Source organism: Pollicipes pollicipes, unplaced genomic scaffold (genome assembly GCF_011947565.3).
Source record: "Pollicipes pollicipes isolate AB1234 unplaced genomic scaffold, Ppol_2.1 Scaffold_2555;HRSCAF=2994_pilon_pilon_pilon, whole genome shotgun sequence".
NCBI lineage: Eukaryota > Metazoa > Arthropoda > Thecostraca > Pollicipedomorpha > Pollicipedidae > Pollicipes > Pollicipes pollicipes.
The window spans coordinates 32155494-32175661 of NW_023596136.1; positions in this window are offsets into that span (position 1 = coordinate 32155494).

A 20168-nucleotide genomic window follows, 5' to 3' on the forward strand; every position below is an offset into this window, starting at 1 on the left:
CAGATGCGATTGCAAGATTGCAGGAGTGAAAAAGTGCCTTTTCCATCAGGACGAAATTTGGAATCGTGTAAATTGGCACCTGGAGCCAAGCTTTTTTCAAAAACCGCTGCAGCACAGCTCCATATGCGATAATCCTCAAAAACAAAGACAAATTTTATGCAATGCGGCATAACCGTCAAACAGTTTTGTCTCCGGAGTTCATTGGCACAAAATTATCATTTACTGGCTATCAAACACCGCATGATTATGAGACTAAACGAATAACACTATCAGATAAAGGCAAGTTAACATAACCAGCCTACAGGCGCGTAATCTCCTATTCAGTTAGGGGAGGGGCATCGTGCCTCCTAACCAGGGATGTAGCCTCCTATTTTAAGTTATCTCTTTTTAACCATTATTTGAATCAATCAATTTTTGGGGTTCAGCCCCAAAGCTAATCGTGAGGAACTGTAACGCTGCTCCCAACCGTGGAAAGAAAGTGCGTCAAATCTGTTGAGAAAACTGTCGCGAGTGCATTTTGGAGGCAGGCTCAGTCATTTTTCTCGCCCCCTTCTCTCTATCCCTCAAACCTACGTATTTTGCAAAACTGCACCCTTGTATCCCTACATTCACCGATAAAGTGGTTTCTACAACACCTGCCAGCAATATCACTTTTGATCTGGTGACGTCATCGTACAATCAGCTGGAAGCGTTGGCGACCTTCACTATCTTCGCATAATAATTTCGGTGCAGTATTCCAACTTCCTAACGTGATACCAATTGTTTCGAGCGAAACCCATGCAATATTGGTATCAACAGATACAAACGACGTTTTTGAACACCTCTAGCACCTTCAGTTAGCCTTATATGCAATATGATGACAATAAAAGCGGCTTATCTCACGCCAGTCCACCGATCAGTATGCTACGTCTGAGGTGCAACGGGGAATGTGAGAGGCCCACACCAGCGACGCTAAGCCTGTTACCTCAAAACCACTGCTGTTCCTCACAGCAGCAGAAAGCCCTGGATGAATCCTTGGCATGTGTCGCTCCAACGTCCTCCGTATACCTCTGGAGCCGGAGCTCAGGTATCAAACTACAATCCCCTAGATCGGCAGGGCTTTTAAAGCTTTTGCATGAAAAAACTGACGATTAGTTACGTTCTTCTTGTCAGTCGGCTTCTCACGGCATGAACACAACCAACAGTTGCCTTGCCTTGCCTTACCAACAGCTTTGCACTGAACCCACGTGGCGAGCATTCAAGCCCATCCGTGTCAAATGGCACGACGCTTAAAACGCTTCGTAGCAAACTGATACCGAACGTCGCAAGATGTTGTGGTCAGCAACGATTCCTGCGACTAGTGAAAGGCTTACTTTTGGTGTTTCACACTGAGCTGCGATGATCTGTTGTAATATGGTCTGGTCTGTTGAAATTTGTTTGCTTTTCCTCAATTTTGTTACCAACTGACTCGTGAAAGGGTCGGTTTTGTCACCGCTCATACCTAGTAAATTAAAAGCTTTTTTACTCATGCAGGACTGCTTCGACATTTTCACCAAGCACGAGATGTTGACGAAGAAGAAGAGTTGACGTACTCCACGTGCTAGGAGCGTCAGAAGTTCTCCGCAAACTTCCTTTTTCAGAGGTCCCCACGCACCGTTGTAGTGCACCTGAAACGGTTCTCGCCAAAGCAGGATCAACATAGAGATAAAACCAATATCACTGTGGACTCCTCCCCCAGTGGTCTGAATCTGTCGTCATGTTCCGCCGCACTGGAAGACAGCAAGTACAACCGGTATGTTGTGACCGACCACTCTGGCTTGGCGCACTGGGGCCACTACACGGTCCACTCTTAGTATCACTTTTTTTAAATCTGGTACGAGTATATGACTCATACGAACATATGACTCCAGAGTCCAGCCCATTTCTATGCGCGGCGCCACCAACTGCGAAGCGAACATACTGTTCTTCGATCTGGCCAGTCGCTGACCCGGTGACCTGGTGCTGCAGCACGCCAGAGCTCAAGGGGGCTAGAAAATGCTGACCCACCTCAAAAGCTGCCGGTTGATCCCCTTCGTAAGGATAATTTTGGGGGTGTTTTTGGGACGTGAGCACGGCCAAAATGATGTGGAATATTTCAAATTGTGAGGAGCCGGGCATCGCCTATGTTACCCCTATGGGGCGAGTTTTATTCGCGCCCCACCAAGTACGTTGACCCGGCCTATACCGCAATGTTCCATAAACCTTCCTCTGGCCCACTCCACCGCTTCACAACATATGAGGCTTCTCTCTCCAAGAACATATGAGATCCCTTTCGAATGACTACCAACTTACGAACATGCAAACATAACGAACATGCGGTTTCGAATATGCGAGGGTCCTCTCGCTCTGACTCAGAACATATGGAGGTTTTCTGGAAGTTGACCACCGACAATTCCCGGGATATTAGAGGTCACACGACGGAGCTTCCCATTTATTTTACAATACTTGTGGCACCATCAATCGATGATTTTGTCGGCGAAAAGACATTGAGCTCTTAGTTGTTTTGGTATTGCATGATGAGAGATCCTATTCTGATCCTTTTCTGACTATCGACGTTCAATTCTTCAATATACCTGGAGGCACTAGCTAAACCACATTATCAAAGACGCATTACCTATATTGTCCTCGGTACGGGTCATCGCCAGAAAGCTTCTGACTTAGCCGCCGGTGTCTGGGTCAGCCCCCAGCAGTACCGTCAAGGTGCTATGGCGTGAGAGCCTGATGACTTGGATCGTTTGCGAGATTTGTGCATGTTCACGGTGCCTGATTTTCATGGTAAGCAATGTTCTAACCCAGTATGCGTTATAACAAGGCTCGCTGTAGATCTTAGCAGCCTACGGCCTGCCCGCCATCGTTTCGTGAAGCTGAAGAGCGTATTATTGTTTTTGCTTCCTGTCAAGACTACAATACATGTTGCATAAATATGCATATATATATATATATATATATATATATATATATATATATATATATATATATATGTATATACAAATATCATGTATTACATTAAAATGCATGCATGTATATTTTTAAAAAAATGATATATTGTAGTATTGACAGGAAGCAAAAACAATGACACGCTCTTCCGCTTCACGAAACTAAGCTAAAATCGATGTGGATGCTGACATGCACATAGTGCCTTGTCATAACGCGTACTAGGTTCAAGAACATTACTTACCATGAACCTACATATATACCATGAAAAGATGCGATTAACAGTCACCATTCACCATTGGCCGTTCCAAAACCGGCCGGAGCGCTGGATACTCGGCGATATGCTCGAACATTCCTGACAACCCGTGCGTGAAGTCGGCCGGCACGCATCATTCCACGGGCCGCACTGGCGGGCTAATCTGCCCGAGCGAGCAAAAGCCCCGCGGAGGAACGGCCTGGGAGCAGAGGCGACTCGGCCTCGGCGCTCTCGGCTCGTCTAATCGCCGCTGTCGGGCGGCAGATCGGCCGAAACGGCGCTGCATGGCAGCCAGACAATAGCCGGCGGCCACAAGAGCCAATGCGGCCTCGTCACCGCCGGCCGAATCGCCGCTGCCCGGCCGCAAGTCGCTCTGAGTGGCCATAACTGTGAGATACAATTGCAGTGGCCGGCGTCGTTGCTCGCGTGGTAGCGACGCAGCGCTGCGTGCTCGAGATATGGAAGCACCCGCGTGGAGACCCGAGATATGGAAGCGCCAGCGCGGAGACGAGAACAAATACGGCGCGGCTGAAGGTTGGCGGCAAAGGCAGCGGGGAGAGATGGCGGTGACCGCGTCCGGTGCGTACTCTGGCGGGTCTCAGCGCCTGTGCTAAAATTCGAGCGTTTTTCGTCAGATGTGACGCACGAACCGTGCGGCCAAAAATCGACTGAATAAGCATGAATAATTTACACGTCACGTTGCTTCTGGTGTAGATGACTTAGGGGCTATCCCATCGCATGCAATGTAGGTACGTAAAAAACACGCTTTTTGCATGTCACTTGGTGGTGCTGAGACAGCTGCAGGGCAAAGCCTTGTGACAAGTTCAGATATGCCTCTGGCCTTTGTCTCTCAGATTGAGCTTCAAAATATCTAAAAAGAAATCAGCATATCCGCCAACTGTACCCTTCCCCTTCCTGCCAATTTACCCACACATATCTGCATCCATCGAGCCATACAGATGGAAGTGTGGAATCACTCACGAATTCAACACCAGCCTCAGGTGCTGCTCCAATTTAACCACGCCATGCACGTACCAGGTCAGCACTCGTACTGACAGCAATGACTGAAGCACATATTGGTCATACACACATATGCACACAAACCTCCCACAGCTGCTTACCCCCCCCCCCCCCCCGCCCCCAGGGTCGGCTTTCCCACGCACGGCTGAAAACCAGGACGAGTCATGCTCAGCCAGCATCCGGCTGAGTAGCCATGGTCTGGATTGACGTCTTCCAGAACAGCTATCAGTTCTCCATGTGGCTCCATGTGGCAGTTCTCCATGGTGGCTGACGTGGCTTCGTCAGCTCACAAGCCGTTCACGTAATAGCTGGTATATCCTGCCGGTCTGGAGATGTCTGAAATGATGCCTTGGTACGTGAAACGTGCGATGATATCCCGCAGTTTGCATTTATGCGAGAGATGGTCTTCAACCCCGAGGCTGGCGTGCTCGATAGGGCCCAGCAGACACAGCAGGTACTGACGCTAAAGGCAGGAGGACCTGAAACAACACACCAAAAGGACCGAGCAGACCCAGCAGGCACTGACACAAGAGCTAACAGAACCTAACACAACACACCACCTGCTTCATGTCCAGAATCCCAGAATCAAAAATAAATGGAAAACGAACAATTCACAGGTGTGCTCCTCTAAGTTGATTGTGGATGCCGAAATGAGCAGGATTTTGATCCCTTAACTCTGCGCGTCGGCATGGTGGTCCGAAGGTTTATGCGGCTCATGTAATAACTTCACTCTGTTAGTTGGGTGAGTGAAGGGTTCTCACCTTTGCATGAATTTCTTGGTGTGTGGTGACGGACGGAGCAGGCCGGCCTCGCGCACCTACCGTGTTATGCTATTTGGGCATGTACGCCCAGTCCCGGCAGCCATCTGAGAAAAACAGTGGATGCGTCTCTAACCAAGTTACCTTATCTAATAGTTGTTCATTACATTTAAATTTTCCGCGCGCTGCACGGGCTGTGGTGCCATTCCGACTTATGGGCACCAAGGCAACCACAAAGAGATAAAACACACCCCTGGGGCAGGCACCCCAGGTGCTGGCACGACATACAGATCAAACTTATGCAAAATGTTCAGCGCCTTTGCGAGGAGCATTATTCCTATAGATAAGACAGTAGTAATAGTCTTATTCCTCGAACAAAAACCAGGAGCATGGAGATAGAGATGCTCCTGGTTTTTCTCCAAGAAACAAGGCTATTACTAATGTCTTACCTAAACAGATCAAACCATGGTAAACGCGAGTCATGAATCTCCACACACACACAGCGTGCGTTCAACACCAGCCACTCAGCTCCGCCGGCCCGCATCGCGCAACCACTTCATGCACGTCATCGATTCAGGTGTAATCGTCGCCGACCTTAACATCCGTCGCCGACCCCAACATCCGTCGCCGACCCCAACATCCATCGCTGACACCGACTCTGCTGAGGTCACGGGCGGCGGCAGCTGCATAATTTTTTTCGTAGGACTTCTAGGTAGTATAAGTTTCAGAAACGTCTTTAAATTGCCTCAACTGAACGCTCGTTTTGTAATGAGAGCGTGCTTGGGAAAAATAGAAATTGCTGGCAGCCTATCGTTCGTGTTTAGCTATTTTCAGTAATCTACCAAACGCTCTACAATTTAAATGTGACCACGACCACGTTCAATTGCTGACAGTTTATCGACCACGTTTGGCTATTTTCAATAATCTGCCAAACGTTCCCCACGTTAGATGTGGCCACGATCACGCTATTCAGTCGTGGCCTTATGCAACAGCTTTCAGCCTCAGCTTTCATTAATATGACCATTGTTTGCTCAATGATGTTTTTTAAACAGCACCTAGTAGATTAGACTCCAATGTTGTTAGGACAAGACTTCCAGCTCATAATGCCGAAAACAACATTAAAGCTCTGCACAATTTTCAGTTTTCAAATGCATTTCCAACTGATTTGCGACTTATCACCCTGCCATGGCTGCTGCAAATTCCATGGTATTTTGTAACAGAAGTAATTAAGGTATTAATATAAGCCAGTGGGTATAGGAAGTAATACGTTTTGTAGCACTGATACAAGCAACACAAGTGATCAGGCACTTCATGAAACACCTAATGCTATGATGCAATTTGGATAGGGCGTTTGACAAAGGCAGCCCCAACAAAGACTGTCTCCAAGATCGCACCGTCCAAGACTCGACACCCACACCGTCCGGCATCCCGGTTCTTGGGAGGATAATTCCAACCCTGTGGCAATGTCATCTCGTGACAATCTATCTTAACTGACCCCCATGACCTTTCGCAGAGGCGGCTCATCTCTGGGCTAAACGTCGCATCGTTGCCGTGCGGCCAGTTCGGGGAACGGAGGGCCATCCCTCTCCGGTGAGCGGACCGCTGTCAGTGCGAAGAGGCCCGCTTTGGTCCAAGTCATCGTGTGGTGATGTGGACGATACCAGCGACCCAGCCGCGCCGCTGCGCGCAGCGCAAGTTTCATCCACTGACGTGGCGACACTTGGTGCAGGCTTCTGACTCCACGCAGTGATGTAGCGCAGGTAAGATCGTCCGCCGAGCAGATAGGCATGCCATGCTCTGACAGACTGATGACCGGAAGTGTCATGGAACAGGGGAGTGTCATGGCCGACTCACACAGGCGTATTTGTAAGTGCGTTGGACTTCCGTCGGACAACAGGTGACGCCATGAGAAGAGGTGTCATGTGTTATAACTACTCGAGGACGCTCAAATTGTGATCAAATAGGGCTTACTCGTCGCGTTGTTATTATTACGCAGGGTTCAGCTGTCCGCTTAAATTATATGACCTGTTGAGGTGTGCATCACCACCACCATTGCTGGTGGTGGTGATTGGTGATAAGCCATTGCTGATCGTGTGTTAATGTAACACGAAAAAGTCGTTTGCTGGGCACTTAAACAACAAACCCAAATTTATTTCGCTCCGTTGGTCAAGAGTAAAAGACTGTCAGTATGACCGGCGTGACCGTACGGGAGATGAGATAAGAAAATAAACCCCGCGAGCGGCCGTGACAGACGTGGGGGCATGAATGGGCTTACTGATGGCCAACCCAACGTCATTAGGGCCCGTCAGTTGGACGTCGTGCTCGAATGACGTCGCCGTCGTCACGTGTCGAAGCGAGCGGAAATATGACGTCGTACTCGCCAAGGATTCCACGAGAAGCTGGTTTTAGTACCGCGGTAGTGTCGGCGGCCACGGGCGCAGCTGGCCACGGAATCCCAGCGCCCGTGCTGGGGTCGGCGCTCGAGACACGCCCCCGGCGGGCACCCGTCACCTACGGAGCGTGCTGCGCCGGATCAACACCGCAAGCGGACCTGCCAGGGGCGGGGCGCCCGCACGGGCCTGCCACCACACGACCCCCTCTGCAGGGACGCTGGTGGCGCCCCTGGCCGCCGCGCCCCGGCCGCGCCGGAAACGAAGCCCGGCGCGGCCAGTCGACCGTCGGCGCGGACCTTTCAGTGGAGCTGTGGGCGAGTGACGGCTCGGGGGGCTTTGGCGTTGGTACACGTACGGCCGCGCCGCGCCGTTACGACGGCGGCGCCGACGTCCTCGATGGGGCGATGTCGGCAGACTTTGTGCTCACACGTGCGCAGCTTGCTCTCATTTTCAGCGGGAAGCACTATGGTGCGGCGATTTATCACAGAGCGCCTGATATTTCCGCTGCGGCGTCGATTCATCTTGCACGACAAATGATCGAGCAACGGCAGCCTTGTCAAGGAGACCGGGAAAATGCAGACTCTGAAGCATGACCTTTGACTTCTTGGCATTCATATTCAAATTGCCTGCGCTGGTGTTATTTATGGTTTGTCTTCTATATCGCAGAAGCGGTATTTGCAGTCAGGATATATGACATCCAACCTGCTCGCCAACGTACCCATTCGCTTCTGGAGAGACAAATGCCAGTAGATGTAATCCAATAACCAGGCTTTCGTTCATGCATTTTCGTCCAATGTTTATTGGTTCGCACAACTCAACTACGCAGTCGTACAAGCTGAAACAACCCATAGTATCAATTAAATGCACAGGCAGACCGTGACCTTCGTGCGTTGAGCAAGCCCGCACGCCATGACATTTCGGCCGCCTGTGCTTCAACTGGACGGAACAGTGTGTCTTTCTGCACTCGCATTTAATGAATAGATTCGACTGCTTAAACGTCGCTCCCGGCAACCATCACCGGTCTAGACTAGTCGGTAATCCAGGAGCGAAGGCAACATATCGACGAAAATTGTGAAGCACGCGTTGCACGATGGTTAAAGACATTAATCGTTTGGGGCTACTTCCACCGTGAGCAAAACGGGTTGTAACTTTGTGGCTGACGTTTCATTGTTGTGTGCGTTGCATTGCAACACTTTTGCAATCCTTTCAATGCTAGGTGATCTATAACTTGCCTCATATTGCTCTGAATGTATTGGCAATTTTGGAAGTGATGTATCTGTCTGCATTAACATATGTTATAAGAAAGTGGCTGATACCAAATTGCGGGTTGTGGTGGGCCTCCCGGGGGCCACTTAGCGCCTCATCAAATACTGCACTTGGTCGGTTCGAGGCCCCTTGCAAACACAGGACCCTCTGTTAGCCACTATGTACCCCTGGAAGTTAACGGAGCCCTCATCAGTGCAAATCGCCGGCCCAGCTTTGCAGCTGATTGGGAAATGGGCCCTTAGGCCCATACCGACACGGAGCCGACTGTGCTGTCCTGGTGGTGACTGACCAATATATAGACTCATATGGACTCAGCGAGTCGAACTAGTCAGCGCAAAGGGCCCTCCACTCTCATTTGAAGGCCCGTCCCCGCAGGCCTTGGGGGACGTTTCCTTTCCGTTTCCTTGAGGAACGTTTCCGTTTCATTCGTTTCCTTAGACACCTAAATGAGCCCTTGATTGTCGGACCCGTGGAACCCTCCAGGCTCTTCAGGCCTCCTCTAACACTGTCTGGCCAAATCGGGGCCTGTTGCTAGCACAGAGCCCCGAGAGGTACTGTGGAGCCCTGGTAGACGCTGGGACCCTGATCAACGTAAATCGCTGGCTCCGGCTTTGTCCCTGCTTGGGGAATGAGCCTTCAGGTCCATGCCACCACGGAACCGACTGTGCGTTTCTTGTGGTGTCTGACCAACATATAGGCCCTTGTCGACTCAGGGGTTCCCCAATCAGCGCCCAGGGCCCTGTGGCTAGCATGAGTGCCGACCCTGCCCACTGCCGTGGCCCCTGAACACGGCCTCCATCCTGCCTTTCGAGCCCTTTGGGTCCTCAAATCAGACCTTTAGTCGCAGGTTTCGAGGGGTCCGTCAGACGCCTCGGAACGTTAGGGGGGAGGGGGAGACGAGCGCCTTGTGCCACCTCTGCCTGCGCTTCTTTCAGTATATCAATAAGTACAGCAAGGCTAAGCCCAGACTCAACCCGAGTAGAAGAATATCTTGAAGTGAGCACACAGCTATACACAGTCCAGTTATTCAAAAATACAACTGAGAACACCTGCAGACCGTTAAGACTGGCATCCCAAAACAAACTATTACGTCTTGGTTCGCCTATTTAGAATTCCTATGGACTCAAAAGGTCATTTTGCAACGTTATTAACTTCTGATACACTCTCTTACGCATCCACGTGTTTGATGTCCCATGCATATCTAAGTCGCCTGCTAAGTTTTGCAGGGAGCCACATATCTGTATTTCACCGTTGAAAATACAAAAAGGAACTAGCCATTTGACATTGTCGTATCCACCTGTCAAACAAAGGACCATTAAGCCGCTCCATTAGCTCCACCTGTCACGAATCGTTGGTGGCGATACCTCAACAGCAAACCATCAACTAGTGATAATAGCAATCACCGTCAGATGTCCCCCTCCATCAGCAGGGATGTCTGAAAGTGGGTCCAGCTACCGGTAGTGATCGCGTAGTTTCATGCTTCCTTTTCGCCGCCCGGACACATGTGGAAAAGGGTGGGTCATTTTTGCACCTTATTTTTGTATCAATGGCTTAAGGCCAATTCTGATGTGTCAACACGTGGCGATCACGAATCAAGTCATGAAAACACATTTTGAGAAGTTTTCGTGATGGCGAAGCCGAAAAGCTTGCGGGACGAAACACCGAGTGTTTGCCAAATCGGTTAAATCCGTTAGGAATTGGAACTGAAAGCTTATAAAAATATGTGCCGATCAAATCATTTATTGTCTGCAGCATGGCACAGCTGAAACCAGTCTGTCTTTTTATTTTCACTGTGCACGAACAGAGGTTTTAAAGCCCGATGATTGGTGCCTCGGATCGATCATAGATGGCGCTAGTGCTGGCCACCCTCTCGCGGCCCGTTGGGCGGAGCTCTGTTCCGCAGGGGGCCTTCTGGAGTTTAGAACAGAGCGTAGCCACTTACTGCACCTCCCTCCGACCCACCATTCGTCGTTTTGTATCTACCTGGGCCATCCAACCCCCCTTGCTTCCGACCATCTGGTTGGTGCCGTCGCCGCCCACGGTGGTGACTTGGTCGATGTTAATGCCCCTTTCGGTCAGTAGATGTAGCAACTTCTGGGCGACGTGTTCGCCCGTGTGAGGGCCCTTACACTCAAAGTGACTGATATACTGGCCACCGGAGTGCATGTTGACGGAAACGTTGTGGGTGGTGATTGTGACCAGTCCGCTGCTACCTTGCTGTGGCTGGGACGAGGTCGGGTCGTTGTGGCCGTCACAAAAAACTGCGGTGCAGTCAGCGGCGCTCAGGGCGATGACATACAGTTTCTCTTTGCGGGTTTTCTCGACGGCCAGACGAAGCTTTTTTCTTGTAACTTCTCACATTTGCTCCGCGGACCTAAGCTTGGCTATTTTTCTTGTGCGCAGCCCGGCTGCATCTGCCGCCTCAGCCAACGGACGTAGTCAATTTTTCGAGTGTCCCGCGGCCGTGGGGGAAACGTAATCTGGGTCATCCGTGATCGCAGTGACGGCAGCCGCGTGACATGCAGCAACTTCGGCGCTGGTAACGATGGCGACTGAGGTATCGTCAGTGACGTTAGAGCTGGCATCAGCAGAATCGGCAGCGGCATTGCCGACAGAAGTGTTGCCAGCACCTGCGGCGCCGTCGCTGTCGGCGGCAGAGGGGGCGCCGTCGCTGTAAGCTGCAACATTTTTCTCTATTTCTGCAGTTATGGCGGCCGATCTTATAGCTCGTGCGGCTGCTCGGGCGGCAGCTCGTGGCCCACAGACTGCAGGGCTTGGCTGTGGGTTTGCCTTGGTGGCCTGTGCAGTTGGGCGCGCTGCGAGCTCTCCAGCCTGCCGGGCCACCCGCCGACGCCAGCGCTGGCTGGTGGCCGCGTCCATGGGATCAATGGACATGCGGTGTGTAGACCTCTGGTCCATCAGGAACGCGGCGTCCTCCGGATGCTCCGGCACTCTGGCAGCTGACGCGATGTCGAATGGCGTTTCAGGCCGTGCCTGAAGCCGCTCAGCTGACTGGCCGCCGCTGGACACCTTCGTCTTTCGAGCCGACGCCATCTCCTTCCACAGCTTGTTGATCAGATAGCTCACGCAGTTCATGTCCTCAGTGGGAATGGATGCCCGCTCCCAAACGGCAATCGTTTCATTCGCCACTTGTTTTATTATGTCATTGACTGATATTTGTTTCTCACCCTTGTTTAGCTGAGTAATTTTTTGCGCTTTGATCTTTAGCAATCGTCCCATAACATCGCGACATCTGGGAAACTTGCCGTTGGGCAGGTCACATGGCACAACTTTAGAGACTTTATGTGGCTGTGCCTTACGCCGACGAGCACTCATATTAATTACTAAAAAGAGTCAAAAATAGCAAATACCCAGAGTAAACTGGAACACTCTGAAAAAATGTTCTATACACGACTTGGACACTACTCCCAAGCAAGGCCATACGCGTCTCACAAGGCTTTGTTTAAATGCCGTTGCCCCTAGCAACGCCTTGGGCGCCAGCGCCATCTCTGGCCGTTCAACGCAAGTAATATTCACAGCTTCATGGAGCTGACCACGACGATGGAGACCATCAGAAGCGGGAAGCTGCCCATCGAGCCACCCTGTACGCTTGGGCTCACATCGGTGCAGCTGGCCGCTCTTGCAGACACTCCCCTTAGCACAGGCGTCCCCTGCCACACACAGTCAACCGAGAGAGCCGTCAAACTGACGACCGAGGCGGTGGCGACGGTGGTGGGGGCAGACAGGCAGGACGGCAAGGCGCTGAACATCCTAGCTAAGCGCCGCATGCAGAAACAGCAGCTGCCTAAGTCAGGCACTTATGCAGCTTAGGCCAGAATGGGCCTTGAGAGAGGGGGCAGTGGGGTGGGGGGTCGGAGGGAGGTGCAGTGAGTGGCTACGCTCTGTCCTAAACTCCAGAAAGCCTCTGCGGGGCAGAGCTCCGCCTAGCGGGCGGCGAGGGGTGGTCAGCACTAGCGCCATCTATGACCGGTCTGAGGCACTAAGCATCGAGCTTTGAAACTTTTGTTCGAGCACAGTGAGAATAAAAAGTTACAGACTAGTTTCAGCGGCGCCATTTTGTAGGCAATGAATGACTTGATCGGCACGTATTTCTTATAATTTTTTCATCTCAAATTTTTAACGGATTTAACCAATTTGGCAAAAATTGGTGTTTCTCTCCGGAAACTTCTCGGCTTCACCATCACGAAAACTTCTCAAAATGTGTTTTCATGACTTGATTCGTGATCACCATGTGTTGACACATCAGAATTTGACCTACAGTCATTGACAAAAAAATAAGTTGCAAAAAGGGCCCACCCTGATGTGGAAGTGACCTGAGAGGAAAACTCATCTCCAAGAGCACACGAAGCTCTGAGATCACGGGACACCCTCGCGTCCAGTGCGCACATAAATCAGCATTTGATCAGTGGAAAATCTGAAAAACGGGCCGCTTGACATTTTCGTCCCGACGGGTCAATCAAAGAACCTTTCAGCATCTCCCCAGTCCTCCCGCGTCAGTCGCGAACTACATTGGTAGCGACACCTGGGCGTCGCAAATGCCACCAGTGGTAACAGCAGTGTGCGGTAGATGCTGCCTCAATTAAGGTGTCGAAGCAGTGGGTCCGTCTACCGTTGGTAACGTCGCGCAGTTTAATACAAGTCAGATTCTTGATTAGAAGAAAGAGCACAGGATCAAAAATGGGTCGCTGATTAAAGTAGTCCCATCCCTCGGAAAGTATTACCGAGTTTTGCTCTCCTTTTACCTGAAACGGAAGACAGGCTTAAATGCACAGTTGTCTTGTTAATGGTCTCATCACGACAAGTTTCCAGGTTAATGTCAAAAAAGGTTATGCATTATAATACATTAGCATCCATGCAGATTTCATGCTCACAGGTGCGAAGGAAATATGCATATGAATGAGCACTGCAGAATTACTCATTTCCAGGGCTTTCCTGTTACATGGATCAGTAGATCAGTAAAAAGTCAACATTTTTTTGTCAGAAAGAATTAAATGTCAATCTTTCACTGAAATCCTATGATAATAAGACCGTGAGACCTCTTGGTAATGTGTGAGATGGCAACGGAACCTGCAGCCAGCCCCCCCCCCCCCCCTGCTCGTTGCCTACATTTCCTCTACCACCTCTCAGGGGGGGGGGGGATTCAGATAGTGCAAGGGGCCATGGTCCCCTTTCGGCCCCGAAAGAGCCCATTGGCTCCGAGGGGGCCCATAGCTGGCCGAACAGGTAGAGTTCTTTTTGGACAAAACGCAAGAAAACCGGGCATCCCTGAACTTCCAGGCGACCAAAAACAGTTGTAAGCGAAAGTGAAGGTCTATGAGAGGACCAAAAATTATTCAGTCATTGGAAAAGTCGTAAACTGGAAATTTTAAGCCCATTATACTGTCTAGCGACCCCATGCTGTTTCCGGAGGGCCTAAATGCCCCCTTGCAGGATCATTTTCATCGTTAAGGAGCATTCCACGTTGCCCTTCATTCCTTTGCATTTGCTCGGAGGGCCCCACGCTGTTGTTGGGGCCCATCCTGTTAGCTTGCCGGGGCAGTATTGTGAATCACGGGCCCTTCCACGAACTCTTTCCATTCGCTAGAAAGACTCTGTGAGCTATAGCCGGGGTATTATCGGTTGCTCAGGGGCCCTTTACGTGAGTCTCGGTTAACCTACCAACACACTTGCGATATGCTCATAGCCCCCTACCTTGGTCTAGGGCGTTTCCAATTCTCTGACTCTTCCTAAGGGCCCCACACGCTTGTCGGGAGCCCATCTGATGGCCTGCTTTGACACATTCAGTCGTTGGAGGACCCTCCACACTGGGTATTGGGTACTTCTTTTCTGAATGGCGGGCCCTGCCCTCTTGTGGGGAGGCCTATCTGATAAACTGCTCGGGCACATTCGATCATTTTGGGGGACCTCTACATTGGGCTTTGGACACGTACTATTTGAATGGAGCCCTACGCACTTGTTGCCCCCCCCCCCCCCCTCTGCTCGCCTCTTCGGCTTCAATGGATTGCTCGGGGGGCCCTGCACATTGGTTCTTGATATTTGAATTTAGGGCCCTATAATCCTATCGGGGTTATCTGATAGCCTGTTCGGGTACACTCCATCTTTCGGGGCCCTCCGCGCCTGGTTTTGGGTACTTCTTATTTGAATGGAGGGCATTACGGTTTTGTAGGGGCCCCTTCTGATAAGACGCTCGGGCCCATTCGATCGTAGGGGACGTCTACATCTGGTTTTGGGTACTTTCTTTTTGAATAGAGGGCCCTCCGCTCTTTTCGGGGGCCCTATCTGTTAACTTACTCTTGGACACTCGATTATTCGGGGCCTTCTACATCGTGTCGTGGGTATTTCATATTTGAACGGAAGGTCCTACGCTCTTACTGGGGGCCCATCTGTTAACCTGCTCGGGCACACTCAAACATCCGGGGACCCTCCACATTGTGTCCTGGGTACTTCCTACCCGAATGGAGGGCCCTACGCACTTGTCGGGGGTCCCATCTGTTTGCCTCCTCAGCTACACTGGATTAGTCGGGCGCCCCGTACGTTTGGTCTTGGTGTTTGAATTAGGGCCCTACACTCCTGTCGAGGCTATCTGATAATCTGCTCGGGTATCCCCCAGCTTTCGGGGGCCCTCCGCTACGGGTTTTGGGTACTTCTTATTTGAATGGAAGGTTCTACGCTCTTGTCGGGCCCCTTCGGATAAGCTGTTCGGGCACATTCCATCGTTCGAGGGACCTTTTACATAGTCTTGGATGCTTCCCGTTTGAATGGAGGGCCTTACGCTCTCGTTGGGAGCCTAATCTGTCAACCTGCTCTGGTCACCCGATCATTAGGGAGCTCTCTACGCCGCATCTTGGGTACTTCCTATTTAAATGGAGGGCCCTACGCTCTTGACGGGGACCCCGTACTTTAATCTGGTTGGCAAGCCCGAACGTTGAGAGCCCTGCATATTTCCTCGTAAGCATTTCTTAGTCAACTGAATGGCCCTATGCCCTTGGCAGGCCCCATCTATTAAACTGCTCGGCCCGGTGGCGGATGACAAGGGAGAGGCACGGGGCCATACCCCCATGGACCATGCCGAGAGTACCTAAAGGCTCCGAAAGGGCCCATGACTGATCGAGCAGATGCAGTTTTCTTACAATAAAATTGGACGCCTTTGGACTTAGAGATGACCAGGGACAGTTGCTAGCAAGAGTGGAATTCATGTGCAGACGAAGTTAATTCTTTCCTGGTTGAAAGGGTGTTGCTTGGGGGAAATTTGGGGCTCATTACGCTGTCCAGAGGCCTTACGCCGCTGTCCACGTCCTATATGTTCACTTGCCGGGTCGATCTGATCCCTAAGGAGCTTTTCATGTTGCCTTGATCTCTTTACATCTCCTCGTAGGGCGCAACGCTGCTGTTGGGACGCCATCTGCTTCCATGCCTGGGCACTCTTGATCGATCAGGCTTTCCTCCACGGATTTTTCCCATAGTAAGAACTGTCTATCCTAAACGGCGTTTAGTGAGCTTCGCCCTTGAAAAAATGAACACCAAGGCATTCACCGAGAGAATTTTCCCTCAGTCGACATGGATGTTGAATAATCGAAGTAGGAACCAAAATGTAAAGAGAAAGCTACACCGCCAGCGTTAAGGTCGGCTACTCATTGTTGTTTGATTGATCAACCAGCCATCTTAACAAGATGCACCAGCCAACCACGACACGTCAAGTGCTTTTTTCTCAATTTGTCTTTCATGCTCCTCATAAATCTAGCAATACGCAGGGAGCGTTCAAAGAAACAATAGAAGGACTTCTTAGATATGGCTTGCTTAAGCACACCATTTGATGGCATGAGTGTCGAATAGCATTTTTGGGTGGCCACTACCCCCCACCTTCCATTTGGCCTCAAACAGTGCACCCCAAACACTGCAAATAGTAGGCCTTGGCCTCACTCCTGCTTAGGAAAAGGGTCTCAAGGTCTCAGACGGACATGGAGCCGACTGTATGGCTCCGTGTTGAGGTCCTATGCAATAGGGACAGAGAGCCCTAGGAAAAGGACCCAAAGAGAACCTCCCTGACTGATATTTCGGGTCACGGCACTACGAAGGGGGGGGGGGGCGGATCCGAGTCCAATAGGGCCCTCGATCTTTGGTCTCGAGGAGCCCTCTAGCCCCTCTTCGGGCCTCCTCAAGCAAAGCCCGTAACCGACTAGAAGTCACTTGCCGACACATGACCCACTGATATGCGCTGCGGATTCCTGACCAACACACAAGCTCGTCAGCTATTGGTTCAGGGGCCTAGACCAATGCAAATGGTGGCCCCCGGCCTTGCTCCTGCTTGGGAAATGGGCCTCCAGGGTTCAGACTGACAGGGAGCAAACTGCTTGGTGTTCGTGGTTCCCGACCGACTTAGACACCTGCATGTCTTAGGGTGTCCTTAAACGGTGCAGGAAGAACTCTGACGAATATTTCAGGTCATGCCGCTACGGTCATGACCGTGACAAGTGTGATATGATGCATCGCTCCACTAGGGCTTTCGAATCAGTCAGGGGATCCCGCCCCGGATGGCCAGAATAGCGGCCGGAAGACCTCCCACGGTGGGACGGATCGTTCTTGAGCCCTTGACGGGGAGCAATAAGATGCCCCTGGTGTCCAGGGGCTCCTTTCCCCCTGAACGCAATAAAGGGTTTCAGTGGTGTTGAATGGAGTGGGCCGAAATCAGTTAAAAAGCGGGCAAGGACATTCCACATTTTTCTGAGAACGTTTATTCTGTTGCAGAATCGACTCGTGAAACAAATCACATTGAAACGTTTAAGCCCGCGCGCCCGCAGTCTTGGGAGCAACCGCAGCGATGGCTGGGATTGAAGCCTCCGTAAGACCAAATGACCCCTGCAAATAACACCAGGCGGTCGGCGAATAGCGCGCGAGAATAACCGTCATAAAACAATAGTTCCGAATGATTCCATAATTAATTCGCACCTTTCAAGATGACTTTGGGTGTATCTTTTCAACTTTGAGGTTGTCTTCTGGACAGATTACCATTACAGGAGCCCGAAAATAGAGATTCTAACTTTACTCATCCGGTTCCACCAGCAGATTTCAGCACAATTCGCACGGTTGTAAAGGCCAACTATTCTTGTCATCAACCTAAAAATTGCACAGGTAAAGTGTACGCCGCACTACCTTTTTACGATTTGGTGTCATAAAGCGTTCAAAGATATTTCTCTCAAATGCGCCTTCTTCATTTTTGCACACTCGTTAGCCACAACTTCATGTAAACCACGGGCCGACGCCGCGTGGCATTTGGAGACTGTAACGCCTAGCACGGAGGTTTTTGTTGCTAGAATTCGCGAGCGCACATGCTGAAATCTACGTTACATAATTTGTATCATTACTAAATTCTGAATGGATGTTGAGCATTTCCAGGCAAACATGGCTTGGCCACGTTACTACAAATGGTTAACCCATTTCTTTCTACATTGGCGGGGTCCTACATGGCACTGAAGGAAAATGGTTGGCTGAGTCAATGGTACCAAGTCTCAGTGGGAGCTAGCAGAGAGGTGTTCCACAGGGGTCGGTGTTGGGCCCTTTGCTCTCTATTATTTTGTGGATAATACTGAGATAGGAGTAGGGTGTAAGGTGCTAAAATTTGATAGCCATGTTAAATTGGTAGGGCTGTTGAGTGACGTTGATCAGAAGGACCAACTTAAACCTGCCTTGAATAAACTAGTGAACTGGGCTTCTGTGTGAAAGATGTCGTACACTTATGATAAACATAAGGTGATGCACTCGGGTATTTTTCGCAGTGAGGACATTGGCTATAAAGTGGAAGGCCGGGAGTAAGGCAGGGTCAAGGAAGAAAAGGACTTGGGGGCTATAGTTTCTAGGGATTTAGAGGGTGAAAAACAATGTGTGGCTGCTAGGAAAAAGTTGCACGTAGCTTATGTCAGATCACACCTAGAGCATTGTGTACAGGTTTGGTCCCCACACTTCCAAAAAGATATAGATAGACTGGACAGGGTACAGCGAAAGGCAGCTAGGATGATGCATGGAATTGGAGACTTAGAATATGATAGGCTCAGGGCCTTGGATTTGTATCTACTGAAATATCATAGGCTTAGAGGGATCTGATAGGGGTATACAAGATTATGAAGGGGATTGACAAGGTAGATCTATATTGAACACTGGAAATTAGGCCGAGGCATAGAGGAAACCAGTTTCACTCAGCAAAAGGAAGGAGAAGAAGTATGAAGAGGCAGATGTCATTTACTCAAAGAGTAATGAACCACTGGAATGGGCTGACAGACAAAGTTGTGGGAAGTCCCTCTCCAACAATATTCAAAAACCATTTGGACAAGCTCTATCGGTCTAAAGATCTCATTTATAGCTAAATGTACGTAGGTCAGGTAATTAGTTTTTAGAAAGTGTACGGGACATGAGGTAGGCCAAACTCGATGGGCCCTTGTGGCTTTTTGTTGGTCGGATGTCTTTATGCCCTCATGTCTTAAGGTCCTTAATATTATGTACAGCCCAGATAAGGGTCTAGACAAAGCTTCTGAGTTCTATTAGTTTAGAAAGGGTCTATTGAGCCATTGTAAAATGAAGAGCCCCGGTGATTTACCTCATGGGGCTGGTAAACATAATTAATAAGCAAATCATGACAAAGCATGATCTCTTAAGCTCATTGGCTTTCAGATTTAGGTAGATTTCCTCTTGTGGTAGCGTCCGAATTCCATTCCAGCTTAAGGAAAGGAAAACGAAAGATAGCAGAGAAATACATGTTCTCTTTAACAAAGTGGCCATATTCAGCAATATTTGGGGAAAGGGAGGGCATTTGCTTCCAGGGACCCTCGTCAACCCTTGCCACCCCCTTGCCAAGGCTCTGGCCGCGCGCCTGGCCGTTCACATCTGGCGTTGGTGATCACGATCTCCCGATATAACCGCTGTCAATTGGCTCTCGATCGATGTTGAGCAAGGCAGGATGAAATAATCAAACAATAACGTATCATGGAGCTCATTTATTATGCAGCGGAATTGTGTTGGTTAGATCAGTATTCCGACTTTTAAGCATACAACTTGTGAGCTGTTTCATCATATCTCATGTTTGCTTCCCTTTAATATAACTATGTTTCCTTCAATACCCTCAAATGTGAAGCATTCTCTTAACCGTGCATAAAGACTGAGTTGAAGGAAACAAATTGTGGTCTACAGCGGTCTTATCCATTTACAGGTATATCAAAATTTCTAAGTGAGCTTATTTCATCATGTCTGATATCGACTTCAACAATTTCAAATTTGAAACATCATCAATACACGAAAGGCTTAGTTCCACTTCGACAGTTTCCGCGCAGTTGATATATCAGTAACTGCTGGCCGCGTTGAACGCCTCAGTATTGATCCGGGTGGGAAGAGGCCAGTGGTGTTGCAACACATCCTCGAGAATATTTAGTACGTATTTTTGCTAAGAGGGGAAACGGTGTTTAGTACCGATTCGTACTAAAAGTGGCGGTATTTAGTTAAACAGAGCAGCCCGGT